We start from the raw sequence: 21,512 nt of genomic DNA, 5'->3' as shown, positions 1-21,512 counted from the left end.
CTACGCCAGTTGGGGTAACGCTATGCAGATTAGAAATTTTTAATTTCATTTATTCTGCTTTATTTTAATTCAAAAGTACTTCAGAAAGAAACTGAAAGATAGATTAATTAACAATGTTTAATTTTAAATGCATCAATCATTAAGAAAATAAACAGAATCGTTTGAAATAATTGGTCGAAAAATAGTAAGCCTAACCTCATTAGCGTGGGGGGAAAACTCATTTGGCGACGGGAAAAGTGAAGCTTTTTTTTGGCGGAAAATTTAGTTTTTAATTAATAATTAAAATTCTAATTAAAAATTAAGGACCTTAGGTGCACATTCCAGACCTCCAAGGTATACATGTATCAAATTTGGTAGCTGTAAATCAAACGGTCTGGTCTGTAGAGCACCAAAACACACACACATTGAGCTTTATTATAAGTATAGATATAGATTTCATCCAAAGTTTCTGTGGTAAAAAAAGCAAAATATTAGTTATATTAGTTAGTAAAATAAATATTAGTTAGTCTGATAATCTAAAGCCACTGCTGTAGTCGAGCGTAAGTTTAATTTGCCCACAAGATGTTTATTTTTGTTGTCTTCATTTGAACAATTGATTTATGCTTGTTCTAAGGCATTATTAAATCACTACTTTGGGATAAAGAGAAAACCAAGTGTTAAGATAGGCATAAAAATGAAACAGAAATTTTAAAATATAATAGCAGAGTAGTTTTTTAAAAAATAATAACAATTGGAAGAAATATTGTGCAGAAATGACATTAATATTATTGAAATAATAATATTTTGCATTCTACGATGATTTAAAAATATTTCCTTTGTAATAATTTTCCCTAAAGTTAATGTGGCGAAAAAAAAAAAAAAAAAAAAAGATGAAATTTGGTTTTAATAAATTAATTTTTGAAAGTCGACAGTATTCTTTCTCTTTCTTTAAATAATAAGAATGTAAAATTTTGTTGAACGTGACCTAATATTTTTGGAGATGTGGGAAAAATACATACCAATTATTTCTTCCACATTCTTTTCAATTCTTCAGATTTAAAAAGATAAAGCAAGAAATGGAAATATTTAGAAATCTGAAATGTATCATATATTGAAAAGGAATTGCTTACAATTTTTTTCAAAAAATTAATTATTTCAAAACGAAATGAAAGCTTATAAATGTTTTCGAAAAAATCTTGTCAAAAGAAAATATTAAACCCATTTTAATTTTTAAAGCAAATTACCCTCATCAGTTTACTGTTATCTAATAACGGATGGAAAAGTTTTGTTTACTTTTGATGTTAAAAAATCATTTAAAAAATAAATAAAAGTCGAGAATTTGTTTTGATAACCTGGAATTCAGAAATAAATTAGCTGAAGTAGAAATTTGATATTCGCAGATTTAGATCAATAACAATATTCATTTCTGCTTCTAACAGATTTTTAGATAGAAAACAATTCTTTCTTAAATAAAAATAATCTATAGCAAATAAGTCTTGGTATTTAAAAAAAAAAAAAAAAAAAAAAAAAAAAAAACACCTTTATATTATGTCTATTGGTAGCATTTTTTTTCTTTCATTATACTTGATGTTGATAAAATTTGTATTTCTTTTCAAAACAATCATTTTCGATGTTTAAAAAACATCTAGACTGTGAAATACTACTATTAGTAACATTGTAAGAAGGGAAATGGTGAATTAGGTGAACGAACCCACAATAATGTTTACTAAAAATGAAATACAGTCTTTTCTTTTTTATTAATCGCATTTAATACATTTTTTGCCTTTTACATATTATGTAGAATTTTAAATTCAAAGCAGAGGAAATAAATTTAACGAATCGTCAGAGCGTATAAAATTGCCAAACGATTATTATAACGAACATGCATTTTTATGTAATGAATGGAAAACAAGTTTGGAGGAGTAGAACATGAATTCGTGCTATACAATCATTTATTTGTGAAAGAAGAATTTTGATGTAGCCAGCATATGATTCGTAATAAGAATATCTAAACAATACTGTTTTATAATTCTTTTTACTTGATTTTTGTTCACTATCAATTAAAAAAATTTCTTTCTTTTCCCAAAAAGGTTTATAGCAAAATACACAGAGATGACAGTCATTTTAACCTTTAGATTAGCATTTTTTAACATTCTTTTTTTTAAATTTTGGAAACCTTTTTAAACCTGAGCATTTTTTCAGCAAAAATGTGTTAGATAGGAACTGTTGAAGTTAGCCATACTTCATCATAATTATATTAGGGGGGGGATTTGGATGGGTGGAAGCCTATGTATTCCTTTGGTTCTATTAACTAAAACGCTAGTTTTCGAGGGAGAGAGAGAGAAAAAAAAAAATACAAGCCTTCTATATTTTAGCACTGTTTACACAAAATGTATACCTATAAATTAATAGCATGTGTAATAATAGGTAAAATATAGCTTGCAAAATGAAATTTGGTAAATGCACATAAAAGTTCTGGTTCTTTCTTTTTTTTTTTTTTCCCCTATCATTTCTACTGAGCTCTGACCAAATAAGAAAATGTTTAATGAGTTTTAGAACTGGTAAATCTTATTAGAATTATATTCTATTTCATAGGACGTATGTATCCAATTGGAAATCTAAGGGTTAAGGGTCTATTTAAAATTTAAAAAAAAAAAAAAAGATTTCTATGAATACAGAAATGAATAAGGTTCACTGAATTGAAAAGCCGAACTCTAATAAATTAACCTTTAAAAATGTAGCAGATACTAATCCTTTTGACAAGTAAGCCCCATTAATAATAGCTTTTTGTTTCTCCTTTTAAAAAAATTAAAAAATTGGAGAACATGGAACAAATTGTGTCATATGAATTTTTTTTTGTAACCAGATGAATTTTTATACTGCATTACTTGAAAAAATTATGTTCCTAATACCTAATAAATCTATTATAATATATATTTTTGTTCAGTAGTAACATTTTAAGAGTTTATTTAATGAAAAATATATATTTACGTAATTTTTTTAGACAACACGACATGCAGTATTTTACAAAATTTTTTATTGTAAGTATATTAAAATGAACATAAGTTTACTCTAATTATTGAACCTATATTTAAGCATCACACTAAACTGGAATGGTTATATTCACAATTCTTTTTTCTGAACATACCAATTTATGGTGGGGAAATTGAAGATTCCCATATCACAACACATATTTGACTTGCTATTAGAAAAAAAACAGTCTATGAAACAAATATTTTCTACTGTTTTTACAAAGAAAATAGCTTTTTTTTTTTTTTTTTTTAACGTACAGTAAATTGCAAGGAAATAATAATAATAAATCTTTATTTACAATTGAAATTTAGATTATTTTCTTAGACGAGAACGGCCCAGTTCCTTTAAAGGAAAAAATTCACATCTGAAACGACAAACGTTAAAATATTGCCACTAGGCATCATTAAAATAATCATCAGATATAAACGAAATTATTTGGTGAAAAAATGGAATTCATATCAATTTCTGTTCCGTTCGGCTGTCAAATAACTTCCTGCTATTAATACTTTTTTTTTCCAGCTCTTTCAATCTATAGAATGTACAAGGGAAAAGCATTATAGTAGGCCAAAAATTCGTTTACGGGATTTCGATGAATCTTTACATTTTATACCACTTTGGTATGAAAAAATAATCTTTCGAATTATCTGTGTCGTTTCGCCCGTCTACGAACACAAAAACCGAATAAGCCAGAGAGTTGAAAATTTGATTTGATAGATATCTATAATTTTGGTGTCAATATTACATACAAAATTATATTTTCTATCTCACTTTGGAATTAGTACGTTCACAAACGAGTACAAAAAGAGGAGGGGGAAGGAATACTTCCCGAACTCAAATTTAGAACATGAAAAGTTATTTATATTTCTAGACTAAAATTTTCGACAATAATATTACTTTATGTTCGTTTTCTTTGTATAGGGGAAAAAAACCTATAATGATTATATTGGGTTACACTTTGCAAGAGTGATAATAATAATAATAATAAAAAAAATCCCTACTGTAGCACCTCTTTTTCCCCTTGAGCAGAGAGCGCCCCCTTGTGGCGTTTTACAGAAGCCCCTTGTGGCGTTTACAGAGAAGCAGTTGAACGGGAGACCTGCATCCTGAGGTCGATTTTTTTCCTATGCGCAACCCTTGCGCTAACGCCGAATGCTTTCGGTTGGAAACGGTGGAATCCCTCCACCATACTGTTTACTTTAACTTACTTGCCTTTTTGCTTTTTTTTTTTTTTTTTTTTTTTTTTTTGTAAATTTTGCAGTGTAGCTAGCTGTGTTTGCTCAGATTAAAAATATTGTATTTAAAAACCGGGCTGTTCAGTAGAAAATCACAACACACTCACTATACTATCTAATAAGTTAAATTGAAATAAATAATACAACACGTTTTAAAAAGTTGAATCTTGGACTAAATTCGTGAACACACAAGCAAAAAAAAAAAAAAAAAAAAAAAAGACCATGCCACAACATCCCACATATACGCATTAAGATTCAACCTTTAAATTTACCTACCTCAAAGTAAGAAACAAACAATATTACCACTTTAAGAATACTATCTATTCTTTCGACTCTCAATTTGCATACACAAAAGACGGTCTTTCGTTTAGTTAAGGAGAAACGGGCATAAAATATTTTATGTTCCAGCTTTTAAACAATTAAATGTCCACTTTAGTATTCGTGCAATGAATTATTTTTTTATCCCACGTTATAATTAGATTAATGCAATTTACTATACGAATAACTTATTTTTTAATATCCTTTCTTTTTTTTTAAATAATATATTATATATCTTATAAATTTAAAATTCAAAAAGATGTACAACAAGGAAAGTATTAATATTTTAGAAACTAAATATTTCTCAATATTTTTTTTTTTAAGTACACGCCAATTCAAATACATGATTAGTATGCAATAATAGCTAAATAAAAATCGTGTTTTTTTTTTAAATCTTTGTTTTAAAAAATCTTTACTTATAATAAAGATAAATGTGTGTTTGCACTGGCACTTTAGAAATAAAACCATTTACCCTAGAGCTATCAAGCATATATACTTCAGAGGGTGGGAATGTGCATTTCAGCGGGATTTGTTAGAAACTTCAATTAGAATTTTAAATAAAAATCAAGCAAAATTTTGACATTTTTCCTCCATAACTTCCAAAAATATGATAGTACAAAAATAAATTTCACATCATATTAAAATTCAAAAAATATTTTCAATGATACTAAACTTTTTGCAGTGTAATTTTTTCTATCTATACTACTATTATAAATGTGAAAGTTTGGATGGATGGATGGATGTTTGTTAGTCAATCACGCCAGAACGGCAGAACAGAATTGGATGAAATTTAGCTGAGTGATAGATTATAGTCTGGAATAGGATATAGGCTACTATTTATTCCGTTTAATTGAGTGGTAAATTGTTTATTAATTAAAAACTAACTTTCCCGCCAAAAAACGCCATATAAGTAAAGCTTCAGGTTTTTTTTCCCCCCCACGCCAATGAGATTAGGCTTAACATGATTTTGACTATTATTTCAAACGATTCTGTTTATTTTCTTAGTGTTCGATACATTTAAAATTAAACGTTGTTAATGAATCGATCTTTCGGATTCATTCTGAAGTACTTTTGAATTAAAATAAAACAGAATAAAGGAAATTAAAAATTTATAATCTATATTGCGTTATCCCAACTGGTGTAGAAATTTCATACATTTGTGTTGTCCCAACTGGCGTTGAAAATTCACGCATGCGCAGGAGTAACAAAAGATAAAGCCATTGATGCTATAAATTCCAATCTATTTCCACGTGTACGAAGTCGCGGGTAAAAGCTAGTATTTAATAATTTTAAAAAATTAGAATGTATTCCAACAAGAAAACGGAGATATGCAAGAATTCTGAAAGAAAATTAAAAAATTTTTATTATTGCGAATGATAATAATAATAAAAGCAACGACATAAGAAATTTGGTAAAACACCAATATTATTGATGAAAGTCACCATTAAAATTGCAGATGCGTTTTTGTTTTGCCAATCGAATTATCCTCATATAATGGGTGAATATAATGGGTGAAATAGTGAAATTAATTTTTGTCCTTTACGAAAATCATTATGGACAAAGCAGATGTCAGGAAAGCATACCATATATTTACTGAATTTTGAGTAGAATTTGTAAAACACTTAAATCTGTATTTAATATATACTATTAACACAAAGCAAAATGCCACATTTTACATTACTTTAGGTTAGAAATTAGGTTTCATAGTAAAAAGACTAGAAATAACAGAATATTCATTTTTTTAAAAAGTGTTTTAGGAAAGCTGACAAAAAAATAAGGGAAATTCATCGTAAAATGAACAGGGCAGCTAAAGTTTTACATGTCAAAATTTGAAGCTTAAAAATATTTAAAGAAGCTATTAAGATCAAGTTACATCAAATATTTAACTGGAAATTTTAGCGACCATTAATTCCGACAAACCAATTGGTCGTCAAATGTGTCTAGTATATCATAAAATTGGATACCATGTGCTATGATTATAAGTCTGTTTTAATAATTTCTTTTGCCCTTGATTTATTTTACGCTTGTAAACATAGAATTTTCAACTGACCTTTCAATGCCTCACTAATGTGCCAATTTAAACTGTTCTACACTAATATATTCTCTATGAAATACATTATTTAATATTTCCAGAATTCAATTCATAGATGACTGAATAATTTAATTAAATTTTTATTCTTTAAGAGGAGCGTCTAGATACGAACTTAGGACAGAAACTGATTTCAAGATTCCATAATATTTATAATATGTGAATTCCAATTTAAATAAAAAAAAAAGAATTTATTAAAATAAAAATTTATTCTTTTTATTATACTAATAAAAAGGCACTTTTTTTAATAAAACTTTTTTTACTCAATTTATTAAATGTTACATAGCTGCAGAACTAATTAAATATTTATATACTGGATTTATTACTTTCAGTTGTTGGTTTAATATTTCTTTTGTATGAACCGTATTTGTCTTTAGAAAGTTACTTTTAACGTAGTTTAGCAGCGTAGCTAATATCCCATCTCGAAACTATACAAGAGTGATTTGGAAAGAAGTGATTTCGAAAAGCGGTCAGATGGCGGTGCATGAACAGGTCACGTTTCACAAACTTCCTCGCCACACAAGCAGAAGAACAGAAAAATGTAAATAAATTATATATTTTTTTCAACATCATAACTTTAGCACGAACTCACCAGGAGATGTCAACCACGTTTAACCAGAAAGACCTTCTTGCTAAGGCGGAGGTCCGAAATTGATTCAGAGAGATTCATTCGACAATTTTCTTCGGTTTTATTTTTGCAAATACATTTAATATGAAACCATCGCAGCGAATTTATTTGCAGTAACAAATAACGCATAATTATAAACATATGCAAGATTCCACAATTTTTCCAGTTTATCCATTTACTAAAGAATCATTCTTTTAATTTCAGTAACATATTCAGAAATGTTGGAAAGATGTTGGTTTTCTGTTACGTCATTCGATTGTGTTGAAACGAATGACTATGACTATTTTAATTATTATATTATATTTAATTAATTAACTATTTTATTAATCTCAACAATGACTATTTTAAATATTTAATTACATCGTTCGAATTTCATTTATATATGTCATTTTTGACAAATGCGGGTGTTCCATATCAACGATTAGCGCATGCGCACTACCAGTGAGAACAGCGCCATCTTGTGATAAGAACTTTGATGAATCAGCGAACATGTACCGAAACTCCATGATTAAAACTTTGTTAAGAAATCAATTGATGATATATATATATATCTTTTAAATGTTTCTGAGTTTTTATGCAAATATTTCATATCAATGGGATGTACAAGTATTTAATCATTTTAAAGCAGACAGTCAGCGTAATGTCAATTTTAAAGCAGCGTATTTGGGAAGAAATGATAGCAAATACTTACAGAACATCAAAGGCATTGACTGCTCTACTATCTGAGAGTTATGAAAAAGTATTTACAGAGAATGATCCGTGCATTTAGTATATTGAATTTTAACGTAAGGCATTACAAAGTTTATTTTACAAAGGTTGTTTGGATATGAATTGCTTGAAGTTTAGTAATGGGTAAAGGAAAATATGAGTTGTTAAACCTTAGTTAGAACCAAGATTTTTCCGCGTCGCCGACTATCGCATTCATTCATGAAAGTAAACAGAACGAATGACGGTAGCTTTAACAAACAGATATGATTCCATCATTTTTTTTTTTTTTTTCAGTTTAATAAATTACAGGCACAAGAACTCGATACGTTTTTTAAATGTTCATGGATGCATAAAACTTGATTTTCCCCCATAAAATCAATAATAATTGCTAAGTAAAAATCAAGTCAAAACAAGATTAAATTCCTGTTTTTATCAAGTTGTAATGTAAAACAGACAATATCACCAATCATTGGTCATACACTAACTTTTCAAGAGTGATCTGAATATAAGAATACAATATAATAACAGACACGTATATTCTAAAGTTGGTAGCGATCTCACAGATTTGTGCTTGATTTAATTGACACTGTATAAAAATCTCCAAAATTGAACTTTCCAGAGTAAGCTTCACTTTTTTTCCTTTCTTGTATACAAAGAGAAGGTATTGGAATCGTTAAAATTTCGACCTTGAAATTTTTACTAATATCGAGTTCGTTCGCGCTACTGTTGAGTTCAAAAAACACATTTTGGAATTACGGTCTGTGAATATAATAATTCAAAATCGTAACGAACTACAAACATGGAATTTTGATTGCGGTCTCTTCATTAAATTCTCAGATTTTTTATCGAATCTCTTCCTGCAGACAGAGGAAATCTATTAATACGAAGTTGGTTTATTCACTAATTTATGTTCTCATGAACAAATAACTAGAAAACGCAAATAGCTAAATGGTTGAGAATAAGATTAGATTAAGACTTTAAAATTTAAGTATAAATCTCCCCCCAAACCTGATGAATTCACAGAAAAGTGGTTGTCCTCTGTTTTCGACTATCTACTCACTTTTCGAATGATTATTTTCATTAGTTGCCAACGATGTTTCATACAACTTATGTACTTCTACTTATGAAAAAAAACACACCCGCAAATTGTAATTCTCAATAAGAATTAAAGATTTATAAAGAAATTCAGTTTTAGAATAAATTTCCCAGAGTTTCCCCGAATTCCTGAAATTTCTTAACGATTCCTTGTAGGCTGGTCACCCTGTATTAATAATTATGGCCTTTTTCTTGCAGAAGAAAATGCAGAAGCAATTCTCATAAACTCGCATTGTCATCCAAACTGTCTGGACGAGTGTGTCTAACGAAAAAAAGACTCACACAGGTATTCAATTAGTCACAATTAAAGAAAGTAAGCGGGGGGGGGGATTTCCCAGTGCCGAGCACCCATCTTACTTTTATTGAACAGTCGCTTGTTGTGCTTCTTTGTTGATACATATATATTTGTGCTAATTTCAGTAATACTATGTTGAAGGGATTGTCCTGCAGAGTATTAAAGGACACAGACACACACACAATGAAAAATTGCACTCATAAAACCACCCTGATTAAAAATTATATTCACAGATACACAGGTAGAGGGAAAGAATTTCACAATAGTTGTTTTCGGATTACAGGAAATTCAACTTTTAGTAATCCCTTGACGCCGATACAGAGACACTGGGTTCCAAGCATACTTAAAGCTAATTATATATATATATATATATTACAGTTCTTTATGCAAACAATATAGACAAATTTTTGCTAAAATCGTAACTATTAATTTCTACTGCCAATTACATTTAGTTTTAGTTATATTAACATCCCGTTTTAAAGCAACACTTGGGCCATTTTGGGACGGACTTCGTCATTCAGAAATGCAGTCAAATGACGAGGATGGCACCTGAGCTGGCACCCTTCAACAAACTTACACACCACACCACCGGGAAGACGTTTGGCTCAGACGGATTCAACGTGTACCAGACCCGTTTACAAGACGGTTCTTCGGTGGAATCGGGTCTCGTACCTGAAACCTTTTGATTCAGAAGCCGAGATTTTAACACCAGGCCACAGCGGCCAACTTATTGCCAATCAAAGTAACTGCATTGTCTTTTAAGTCTGAACTGCACTGTCGTTTAACTGACGAATATGATCAGCAAAGCATTATAAAAATCTAATTAGTTTTTGAAAAAGCGTTAAAATAGCAAAAATTTCAAAAATAAATCAATTGAAATCACATTTCTTTTGAGATTACTACATTTATTTGTATGTATATTTTGTATACGAAGCTGTAAAAAATTACATGCCCGGATATTAGCAAAATTAAATTTTTAGATGAATCCTAAATATCAGGAAAAACAAAACAAAAAATAGACATTTTTTTTCTTTTTTTTTTTTTTTCAAAATTAACTTCAACGATTCTATTTCAATCTCGATTTCACGATCTTGAACAGCATGGTTAACCTCTAACACGTCAACACCATATTTTGATGCATAAACAACAGGTTACATTGTTTTGGATCACTGAATAACCACGAGTGCAATTTAGATTCGACATTAGATTACCCAAGGGATTAAAACCAGATTCTATTTGACAACATGACGAATGAGATATCTCTTGTACACGCCCATTTCGATCGTGTTCGGAAGAGGGAGATTTTTCAGCAGGATTAACTCAGTAAAACGCATCGGAATGAACTAGGGACTGGATTACAACTGAACTTCAATAAACACTTTCCATAAAAGTAGGCAGGTAACATACCTCGCCAAAAAAAAAAAAAAAAATATCGTGCAACGTATTCATCCTACAGGAATGATCATCCAGACATGATGGATGAATGATTGATCGGTTTCAATACCGGTGAAAAATATTGAGAAAATTGAAGATCAGATGGTATCGTATTGAGAAGCACAGAGATGTAAATAACATATGAAGATTCAAATAGTATTCGGAAAATACCTCATCACGAATCTAATCAAGTTTAACACTGTGAATGACTGCAAAGATACACTTTGGGTTTATGTAGTAATACAAATAAGCATATAGTCGGCGCCCTGGTCAAGAGGTAGCGCATCATCCCGGTGATCTGGGCGTCTCGAGTTCAAGTCCTGAATCGGGCATGGTTGTTCTTCACCTCGTGTTCTATCTGTGAGGTGTGTGAAAGAGCCCCCCTGTAAAAAGGGATTGTGCTAGCGAGTGTATGAGTTGTCTTCATATAAGATAGAAGTTAGACTTCTGCCTTTGGATGCTCAGGGGCCTTTACCCTCAGAAGCTACAGCACAAACTCGGCTTAAATCATGACTTTGTCAGCAGGCTTGTCTATGACAAGTGTCATAAGTAACAACAGCAGCAAATAAGTATATTATATAAGGCTTATGACATAAAAATAACACGTTGTAGGGAATTACATGTTCACCCACGATATTAATAGCTTTAACTTATTAATGTAAATAAAATTTTATGAGCTACAAATGTACACCCGCTGGTGTGGTGTGGAAGTTCAAAGAGGGGATGCCAGCTCAGGTACCGTCCTCGTCATCTGACCGTGGTTCAAAATTATGAGGTCCGTCCCAAAATAGTCCTAGTGTTGCTTTAAAACGGGACGTTAGTATAAGTAAACTAAATTCGGTCTCATTTACTGACATTGTTTGTAATTGGATGACCATACTTTAAAAAGCAAAACAGGGGATTACTCGGGAGCTAACTTTTTAAAAATGTATACACATAGAATAGCCAAATTTAATACTTGATAACAGAAATTGGATATGAAGAGAAAACAATCGTGATTTTAAGGATCAGAATGTGCCAATTTAAAATTTTCGCTAAAGTGTGCAAAGTACTATTACATTTCATGAACTCTGAGAATAAAATACGCCTATTTAGTATAGGTCTTTTCTTTGTTTTTAAAACTAATTTTAAAATAATTAATATAATAAATTTTAAAATAATGGCACACCCTCTTAAATCTTCCACACCACACCAGCAGGAGTACATTTGTAGCTCATTAAATTTTTTTTTTTCGTTTTATTATAATGCTTGAATAAATCGAAAATTTCAAGCCATTCCACTTAGATTCTCAACATTTCTAGCATAAAGAGCGAAAGTATTCCAAGAAATACTTTTAAAGTGTTATTCTTTACTTTTTCTTCTTTTTTTTTTAAGTTCTATTCTGTTCTCTTTTTTCTTTCATTCATCTTGTGCACATTTTACAACAATATATTTAAAAAGAAAACCTAACAAATGTTAGATTGCAACATATATACATATTGGGAAATATAAAAACATTTGTTTGATTTCTTCACCTTTTAAATAAAAAAATTTCCTTTCTTTTTTCTCATGCAATGAAAATTGCACAAAATCTTCCATTTCTAATACTATTTATTTTCTATTATGATGGATTATTTGGTATTCTACAGATTTAAAGCCATTGTAACAACCGTTATTATATAAACAGTTTGTTTTAGAGTCCCGATGTTTACAAGCCAAGGAACGGTTATATATTTGGTTAGTAACTGTTTGAAATTCCGTTATAAATATTATAAATTTATTTTAAAACAAAAATTTACAATTATTTACAAACAAGCATTGAAACCAAATTGTCATCAAATGCGTTTCAAAAATACACATAGATACTAACATATATTTTTACAACTGATGGAGTAACATACATAATATTTATGCTTTGTGAGATTTAAAAAAAAAATAAAATCACTTAAAAAATGAGGAGCAAGTTACAATAACCCAATTTAAAATATAATAATATTAAAAAAAAGTCGTAAATTTATGAATACATGGAAACTTTGAGTTAGCAAACCTTGTTTAAAGAATTATTTACAGACTTCTAAAATACAACATAAAACACTTTTTATAGCTAAAAATGAAATAAATACATTTCTTTTTATCATTGTTTATATCATAATAGAATTCCAGATACTGAAACCCTACTTACAATGTCTAACCAACTAATTAAGGGTGTTCACAGTGGAATTATATCTGTCTACTACTAATAAAAATGTTTTCTACAGGTTATACCATTTTATTTATAGCGCAAGCACACACACGCACGCACACACACACACACACACACACACACACACACACACACACACACACACACACACACACACACACACACACACACACACAACACACACACACACATATATATATATAGACACACACTTTGGAGGCAGGAATGTTAAATTTGGAGCATTTTATCGAAATTTCGGTAATGATCGAATTTTCATGATTATCGAGAATCAGTCATGACAATATTTTATGAGACTGGATTTGAAGGCATTGTTTTGTATATCAGTACACAGTATGAAAGTATTTTTTTCCTTCTATTTTTTAACTTTTTAATCCGCAAGTTTTTTGTAGTATGTACTTCAATAAAAAAAAAATTAACAATTAAAAATGTATAAATTTTCTGGTTTTATATCTTCAAAAAATACTCTTCTTCAATTTCGTAATATATTTTTTATTAGAATATTTTATTTTGTATTAAAAATTATTTTTAATGGTAGAACGGTTCATCTTCATTTCATAGCTATAAATTTTGATGATCATTGAACTTGCTCGATTGCATTGCGCTGAACCGACTTTTGATAATTAAGGAGCTTTCGATAATTATCGAATTTTTATGACCATTAAAAATGAAAAATATTGTATATTATGTGGAATACAATATTTTATGACTGGATTTCAAGGAAATATTTTGTATATCAGTGGAAATTATGTTAGTTTTTCTTTGCTTTTTATATCTTTAAAAAATGTCTATACATTTTCCAATTTCGTAATATATTTGTAATTAAATTATTATATTTTGTATTTAAGATAAAGATTTATTGTAATACGTAACTGCTTATTGCTCCAATTCATTTCAGTTTATAAGATTGGAATATGTAATGCGCTTTTTTCAAATTTCCTTGCAGTTAAAAAAAATGCTTTCTTTTCTTTCCCACATATTTTTATTCATCTGTTTTTTAAATTTTCAAATATAAAATATTTTGAATTGCTTAAAAAAATCATTAATTTAATTGACTTGAAACATTTATTGTGAAATTATTATTTTTCTATCTTTAAGATAATGATTATTTTAATGGTAATTTTTCAATCTAGATTTAGAACTTCTTTTTATTTCATTTTTCTTCATTTTAAATTTTCCTATTTTACATTTCTTTTTTTATTCCATTTCGAATTCCATAATAAGCCAAAATATTGACAGAATATCCAAAAACAATTTCAATATTCTGAAACATAGCGTTTGGTTATTTTTTTTTCGTTGAAATTATATTAATAATAATATATATTAACGTATTTTTCTTTAATTTGACCATGTTATTCCATATTTGAACGAAAATTGGAAAACTTTTTCCGAAATATTTAATGTATTGCATCATTCTTCCTTAAATACATTCCGTAATATTTATTATTCAATTTTTACTCATTTCGGTATCACTGTTTTTCATCTCTTTTTGATTTTTGAAATAGAAAATTGTAAGAAAGTCTCTTTTATTTTTATTATCTAATCTACCTATTGTTAAAATTCTAGTGCATATTTAAATTAAACCTTTCAATAATATTTTTATAACAAAAATAAAAATTTATGTTATTCAAATACTAAATTTATTTTTCAAGACATTGGATTTCAGATTAAGAATTTCATTACACCTACTTTTTTTATCTGTTAAAAGCAATATTATGTTGTTTTTGTTTCTTTTGGGAAGAATGAAAGAAACTTTTTCTAACAGGAGCGTAGTGAGATACTGCTGCAAAAATGAAGTACTTTTAAACACCTTAGAAGAAAGAAAAAAGAAAAAAAAGCATCTTTTTACATTATGCATATGTAAACCTGCGTAATTTCTAAGCATAGTATATTTTTTCTTGTGTTATAATAATACATTGTTTTAATTGAAAAATATTTAAATTTAAATGTGTGTGTGTGTGTGTGTGTGTTTAAATTTTTAACATTTATTTCTGTAACACTGCAGGAGCACAATGCCTTCTGATGCAAAATAATCTTTTCACTTTAACAAAAGCATTAAAAACTATCAATACCAACATCACATTTAATAAAAATATGTTATCTTTTTCCATAATTTTTAATAACTAGTTATTTAGATAATATATCATTTCTGAAATTGTTGACATGGATGTAGAAGCATATGAATTACAAAATATTTGACTCAAAAACATAAATTCAAAATTTTTGCATTTAATTTTTATTTATGCAGTAACAAATAAAATCTGGCACGGCTGGAATGGAAAGCATAAAGCATTTAGAACTTCTTTTTATTTCATTTTTCTTCATTTTAAATTTTCATATTTTACATTTCTTTCTTCTTTTTTTTATTCCATTTCGAATTCCATAATAAGTCAAAATATTGACAGAATATCCAAAAACAATTTCAATATTCTTATGTTAACTCACAATACCTAGCAATTTAGAGCATTTTATTTGCAACCTTATAAAGCTAAGAACTAAAACATTCTAAGATGGATATCATCATAGGATTGGAAAAAGTGCCAAAATTTGACGATAGAACAATGTCATTGTTCTAATGAAGTCTTTTAGATCAATTTTTTAACAGAAAAGAATAATACCGTTTAGAATTGTTCAGACTATACAAAATTAATTTAGAAAAGAACATTTTATAAACGTTTTACATTTCCAAAATTTAATCAAGACCTGCTTTTTAATCCAACAAACAAATAGAAAACTAATAGAAACAAATAGAAATTTCTTATTTAGCTTACGAATTTCTTATTTCTTATTTTACGAAGAAATGAAAATGATTTCATAATATGAAATGATGATATGATTATAATATATGATGACAATATGATTTCATAATAAGAAATCGTATTACTTAAGAAAATGTTTTCATAAGTAACGGAAGCATATCCACGAAGTTGTAAAAGGAAAATAAAAAAATAACTGTTAAAGCATGTTTTAAAAAGTATTTTTTGCATTTAACACGAGATAACATATCCATTGTCTTAAAATGTCACAATACTCAACAAGCGCAGAATCTTATTCAGTGCACAACTTTATATTTTTAAATTATGAATTAAAACAAAGAAAGCGATTTTTTTTTTAAAATCACAACATGACTCAATGAAGCTAAGACATTGTTTTAAATTCAGTTGCAATAAAAATCATTGTTACAAATTGTGTCCAAAACTAATTTTCCAAAATTACTAGTTTTTTTTTAAAAAAATTTATTCATTTAAACAAAATTGGTATTCTCGGAAAGTCACCTTTTTGAACTTTTAAAATGGTATAAAAAATTGGACGATAATAAGCTTTGATGTTATGGTGGAAACACATTAAAATTTTGTTTTCATTTTTTTAAATTAAACTTTTGAAATTTGTGCTGCACGCTGTTATGCCAATCAGGATAAACTTCTATATGTATAGAAAGATTTCAATGGAAAAACAAACAACAACAAATCAAAAGGCTTGTAAGAGTTACAAAAAGAGAAAAAGAAAAAAAAAAAAAATCATCATAAAAATGATAGAATCTGAAACCAAACGAATAAAAGTTCTGAAAATCTTTTTGTTTTTCTTCTCTTTAAAAATTTCAAATACAAATTATATATATATATATATATATAAACTAAAATTAACTCGCGATCAGTCCAAAAAAAAAAAAAAAAAAAAAAAAAAACCGTTAAAAGAGTCACGATAAATGAAAACCTATGGTTTCCAGTGAAAATTTCATCATACTAGATTTTACGCAATCGACCAACGTAACTGCAAACAGCAACGAATTAAATTTAGTTCAGTATAGTAAAATCCTTTTAAACAGGTTGTTCCAAGAGATTGCTCCTAAACAACATATTGAGGAGGAAAAAGATCGAATGTGAAATGGACTAAAGAGGCTTCACGGTAAGCGTATTTTCAACTTCTCTCATGTTCGATATATCTCTTATGTTCGATATGCTAACTTTATCATTTTTGGACATTTCTTAATTTCTTATTACACCAATATGTGCAAAATGGCAAATACAAAAAAAAAAAAAAAAAAAAAAAAAATTATTATTTTGCTATAAAAAAAATTCATTTCAAGCCTTTACTTAGAGATTTGGTACTGTTCCTTCTTGTTATATCGCAGTGTTCATTTTTTTGTAACTGACGAAAATAAAATATTAAATTAAAATCGAACAAAAAGAATGACCGATCAAAAACACCAAGAAATTAAATAAAAGCGACAAAATTACAAAAAGATGGCGCACAAACACGGAAACATTGAAGTAAAGAATGTCACAATTTCTAATTTTAATCTTTCAATTTATAATAAACACCTGCAAAAGGTGATATTTTCAGAAACAAACATAATTTATCTTAACCCTTCGTCGCCATGTGTGTTCGTGTAATTTTTGGAACTAATGATAGAAACCAAGGATAATATTTCTCAGACCATGTTAGGTGAGAAAGTGCGTGTTCCATGTCATTATTACCGCTGAGTAACTATTCCACAACCGTCAAGACGCCTGGTTGTGGTTTCAGAAGGAAATAAAAACTTAATTTGAAAATAGCGTTCTAGCCAAAGGTTGGCCACCATCTGTGCAATATGACCCACAGCGGCTTTTTCTCAAAGATCACCACCTGTCATTTGTTTTTCTGAAAGGCGGAGTAGGAAAATGATATAATGAATTATCCGTCCAAATGATACCAATAAAGAAGATAGTATTATTTTTCGCAAGTATTCGCTTTTTGAAACGAATAAATACAATTTTCCCTGAAAAGCAGAATGCTCTCAAAAGTCACGCACTAATACAAGATTATCAGAGCAACTGTTGAATAAATATAGAACAATTTTTAATGGTTTAACCCCTTCTAGTAAGAATTAATAATGAAAAATTGTGCACGAAATAACCATTTAATTTTTATTCAAAAAACGTCCCATTTTATAATTCTTATATAGTATTAATTGGAACTTTATTATTTATATGGATATAATTGCAATTCGTAAGTTCATATTCAACACTTTGTCAAAAAACTCGAATGACTTTGGATTAACTCCTGGCTTTTCCCAACATCAGAGCGCTTACACCAGACACTCCCGTAAATTTCTTTATTTCAGGCATATTATCTATTTCCTTCCATTCTTCTGAAGATGTGTCTACGATTCCAGAATATTCACTAGAATCAATTATTAGTCGCCTAGTATGTTTTCGTCTTATTGGTAATATTTCACTATCATGAGTTTCATTATCAGCATGGCCTAAATACTTGTTTATTTCTTCAGATTTTTCAGAATCCCTCCAATCACCTTGTTCCTCATAGTCTGCACTATCTATTAGGGTGTTTATTTCACAATATGTTTTCCTTTAGTTAAAATATATATTTGCCTGACCGATATTTAGACTAAATATTTGTAAGAATGAACTCTCACTGACTAATAACAATTTGATACCAAGAGATTTTAACAATAAACAATATGTAATAGAGATCTATGATATCAACAAAAGTAATAAAAGTGCTGCCAGATTCAGTACACTAGAAATTTTAAACTAAATTTATTATCATATTCAACAGTAACTTTAGTCGCATAGCGAGAGTAGCTCGTCATCGTGCTGTATGGCGTGGAAATTCAATGGCGAGCTATACACATCAATTTACTGGAAGGGGTTAATAATAAAGATGATAAATTTGAGAACTCCCTGTTATAAAAAAGAAAGTAAATGAATTTTCTTCCGGTACAAATTACATTCTAATACAGTTTTTTTTTAAATATATATTTAAAATGCCAATTTAATCACAAGCATAATTATTCGAACTGATGTCCTATAAATGAAAACAGTTCGACCCTTCAAAAATTAAATGATTTTCAAATTTTTGAAAGAAATCTATATAAAAATACTGCGCGAAAGAAAGATAAAGCACCGGCTCTTTAAAAAAATGAACTTCACTTAATGACAACATGAGATCTTAAAGCAAAATGATAAATGCATAATCTTTTTTTTTTTTTTTTTTTTTAAATTTTTTTTATGTTTAAAGCATTTTGTTGAAGAATATATAAAAAAACCGGCGATCAAAAAATTACTGAACGACAGGTAATGTATGTCTATACATCTATTGATAGAAATATCTCTAATTTTTTTAGCATTACAGTAAATCCCTGATCCACTATAACTAAGATGAATAATATTGGATGCAAAATTAAAGGTAAAAGACAGCAAATGGACAATTTACAATGCTTTTTCTTATAAACCAACAAGCACTTTTAAAGTTCATATGAAATTAACAAGAAAAATAAAAATTCTGGGAAAAAAAGTTATTATTAAAAGTCACTATTCAAGGTGCAAGCGATTTTTTAAACAATCCAGATAACGTATCTTTAAAAAAGATTTTTAATAATCCGGATATCTATCATAATATAAAAAAATGAAACGTTAGAAATAATGGAATTGATCTTCTACCCTTAATAAATACAAATTAACTAAGAATATGAAATTTCTGACAAATTTTAAAATCAATTTTTCCCTTAAAAAGTTTCGAAACAAGATATAAAAGATGCAAAATAGAAGATTTTTTTTTAATAATCTCAGAAAAGGAGATTTTCAAAATATAATAATTGAGTCATTTTACATTTAATATTAGTTTTTGGGTGTGAGTTTTAATAATAAAAAAAATTACAGTCGAAAACTCCCAAATAAGCAATAAAAAAAGTATATCACTGAAAATTGCCTTTGATGCCAAACCGAGAATATAAAAAGCAAACGGAATATCTGCAATTTAGTCGATGAGAGAAAAATTATTCTAGCAATATACAGAGAAAATTATTAACAAAAAATACAAAGTTTTAGTAAAAAAAAAAAAAAAAAAAAAAAAAAAAAAAAGGAAGGTTTAAATTGAAGAGAGATAATTTGAATCAGCGAGGTGAGAACGGGCGGTGCTGTCTAAAAGAAAGTAAAAAAGCGGGCTTAGGTTTCGCGGTCGTTATTCATTAGTTCCGCCGTCTGCACTTATTCCAGCGGAACGACGTTTCACTAGATACGGTCACTTTCCAATCCCACAAATCGTTTTGCATCGTGCGATACGGAGAAAAAAAAAAAAAAAAAAAAAAAAAAATCTTTTTTTTTTAACGTAGTTTTTTACTCCCCCTTTCAGATCTTATTTGACAGACCCATACTTAAGAAAGAGTTAGAGATGGTTGTTTCTTAGATCAGAAAAAGGCAGCTTTTTTTTGGTACAAATGCAAAACGATTTTTATTCAACTGGAAAAAGAACACAAAATAAATCAAAATTTTATAATTACTTCCAATGTAATTTTCCTTCATAATTAAGGAAAAACATATAATTTCTTGTAATTTTTATAATATTTTAATATAATTTAGATAAGAAATCGTAGAAAAATATCGTAACGCATATGAGCATTTAACATAATAATTCATTAACATAAATTCATAATAATAATAATTATAATTATATTCATAATAATTATAATTTCATAAAATTCATCAATAATATAACTTACTGCAAGAAGTAATTATCGTTTGTTACTGCAGTGTTTTAAATGAGAATAATAAATGCAAATCAAACTTCCCTAAATAAATAATTTTCTAATTGTTATAGAAAGTATTCAGAAAAAGACAAGTATTATTTTTGGCACAAATACCAAAAGATTTTTATTCAACTGGAAGAGGAATTCAAATTAAATCTAAATTCGATAATTATTAGGATATTTATTTCCTAATATAGGAAAAAAAATAAAATATTACAGAAAATTATAATATATTTTGGTTAAGAAATCATAGAAAAATATCTTATTGCATATGGGCATTGTAACATAGTAACATATTAAGCAAGTATTAATTTAAAAATAATATAAAAAGATAATTTTTTTGCGAGAAATAATTATTGTCTGTTATTGCAGTGTTTTAAATAAAAAGAATAACACAAATAAAACTTCCTAAATAAATAATTTTCTAATTGTTTAGAAATTATTCAGAAAAAAACAGAAGTATTTTTTTGGTACATATAAAAAACGATTTTTATTCAACTGAAACAGAAATACAAATCTAAATGTTATAATTATTTCCAATGTAATTTTTTTTTCCATACTTTTGGAAAAACCTAAAATGTTACAAATATTAGAGTAAATCATAATATATTTTAGTTAAGAAATCGTAGGAAAATATTTTAATGCATATGAGCATTATAACATGGTAATATAATAGGTAAATATTAATTCATCAATAATATAAGAAAACTTTCTGCGAGAAATAATTATCGTCTGTTACTGTAGTATTTTAAATAAAAAGAATAAATGCAAACCAAACTTCCTTAATAAATAATTTTTCTAATAGTTTTAGGAAGAAATAATAAACTTATATTTTGTTATAAATTACGAAAAAAAATATCAACCAGGTTTACTAACATAGATATTAAAAATCCACTAAAAAATTAAATAAATTGAACAATAATTTAAATCTCTGTTTTGAAACTTTAGTTCATTCTTTGAAAGTATTATTCCA

General features: G+C 28.0%; 2 protein-coding genes across 4 annotated transcripts in view; one reads left to right on the top strand and one right to left on the bottom strand.

The window, feature by feature from the left end:
* LOC129963723 (protein-serine O-palmitoleoyltransferase porcupine-like) overlaps positions 1-21,512 on the top strand; it is a 148,099-nt gene that overhangs the window by 70,461 nt on the left and 56,126 nt on the right. For 2 of the 3 annotated variants that reach the window (XM_056079126.1, XM_056079529.1), the window contains exon 2: positions 16,838-16,917. The exons of the other annotated variant lie outside the window; for it this stretch is intronic. The gene's annotated coding sequence lies outside the window, so the exon portion shown is untranslated. The remainder of the gene's footprint in view (positions 1-16,837; positions 16,918-21,512) is intronic. 3 annotated transcript variants of the gene reach the window in all.
* Positions 1-21,512, bottom strand: part of LOC129960394 (protein prickle-like) — a 236,712-nt gene that overhangs the window by 174,087 nt on the left and 41,113 nt on the right. The window lies entirely within an intron of this gene.

Source organism: Argiope bruennichi, chromosome 1, assembly GCF_947563725.1.
Source record: "Argiope bruennichi chromosome 1, qqArgBrue1.1, whole genome shotgun sequence".
NCBI lineage: Eukaryota > Metazoa > Arthropoda > Arachnida > Araneae > Araneidae > Argiope > Argiope bruennichi.
Note: the sequence above shows the minus strand (reverse complement) of the source record. Positions and strands in the feature narration are given on the sequence as shown.